General features: G+C 40.6%; 1 protein-coding gene across 2 annotated transcripts in view; it reads left to right on the plus strand.

Moving 5' to 3' along the window:
• The first annotated feature begins 291 nt into the window (after positions 1 to 291).
• Positions 292 to 1,484, plus strand: part of LOC101863821 (protein FAM185A) — a 5,640-nt gene continuing 4,447 nt past the window's right edge. Inside the window, exon 1 of one of the 2 annotated variants that reach the window (XM_035970264.1) lies at positions 292 to 366. The gene's annotated coding sequence lies outside the window, so the exon portion shown is untranslated. The other variant, XM_035970266.1, reaches the window with a different exon arrangement.

The raw sequence follows: 1,484 nt of genomic DNA on the forward strand, positions 1-1,484 counted from the left end.
ACACACACACACACACACACACACACACACACACACACACACACACACACACACACACACACACACACCATATTGTCCTCCCTCCTATACATGTAGATCTAAGCTAAAAGTTTCATATCTTGGAGTAAAATAAATCATCCACGCGTAGAATCTAATAAATAATGTCAAATTTTAATTCAAGCCACAGAATTCTACACTTAAGTGTAGAATTCTGTGATTCAAGCACAATTCCCATGCTTATTTTGTTTCGTTTCCGGTGATAATGAAAGTACGGAAAGTTTTTTTTTATCGCTGAGCGGATATTGAAAGTTGTAAACAAAAGGAAAGAATAAGGAGAGAAGGACAAGTGCGTTGTTGAGCTAAAAGGTAGGATCGGATACATCGTCTAATATTTGCAAGCAGACTGACAAAAGGCATTTCTCCTTTCACTCGTACACCGTTGACAGATATTGTAGCAACGAGTTAATGGGAAGTATAGTGACGGATTCGACCGTCATACATGAAGAATAGCATCCTGTGTTGACTCTAATGACTCTAATTCTAAGTCTTCTAAAGTAAGCCAAAGTGTAAATCTGTAAACAATCGTAAACAGTGAGATACCGGCTCGTCCCTTTGCCGGGAAGGGGAGGGTGTGAGGACTACATAGGTCGATCTATTCACCAGCCTCCCAAAACCTCCGTCCGAAAGCCGAAAGTAGAAATAAAAGAAGGTTGACAGTACTAGAGATCCTAGTGTCCTATTTTAACCCAACGAATGACAAGTTTTATATCCAGGATGAATAATGGCCTGGCATGAATGGAGATTGTTTACTTTCTCGCATTCAATTCTGGCGGAGTTTATTGTTTACTTTCTCGCATTTAATTCCGGCGGAGGAACTCCGTAACAAGCGACCACTCTGAACTCTATTGAATATTAGCCTACTCAATGGCCATCAAAATCAGTACGGATGGCCTAAAGCCACAGTGTTATTAGATCTCCTACAAAATGATGAAATTGCAGCACTGGTTTTCGTGTACATTCTTAACTTCAGCGCAAAGTTTTGAATAGATCTAGATCTAGACTAGATTTTAGGCCGTCATTATTCGGACTCGAGTCCGAATAACATTTTTTCATATTCGGACTCGAGTCCGAAAATGTTATTCGGACACGGGTCCGGAAAAAAGGAAGTGTCTTCGTTCTATAGATCGAAAGTTCAGTGCTTCCAATTTTCCGCCATTTTTTAGTTCCCCCCACACCTTGTCTGCTGATCCGATGCCCGCTGCCTCATTGATACGCCCCACCCCCCATGTTTCCCACTTTCTTTGTTGTAGAAAAAGGTAAAATTGAAGATTAGCAGATCTCCTGGCACCTGCATATTATGAGCTTTGTAAAAAAAAAAGACCAATTCGTTAAAATACACAAGCCTGTGTCATCTTGATTGTTTACCAAGAAAAAGTTGTGTTGCTGTGTAGAGCCGAGCGTACGGCAACTTTTGATTCCATAGA

This window comes from Aplysia californica, unplaced genomic scaffold, assembly GCF_000002075.1.
Source record: "Aplysia californica isolate F4 #8 unplaced genomic scaffold, AplCal3.0 scaffold00244, whole genome shotgun sequence".
NCBI classification, from domain to species: Eukaryota; Metazoa; Mollusca; class Gastropoda; order Aplysiida; family Aplysiidae; genus Aplysia; species Aplysia californica.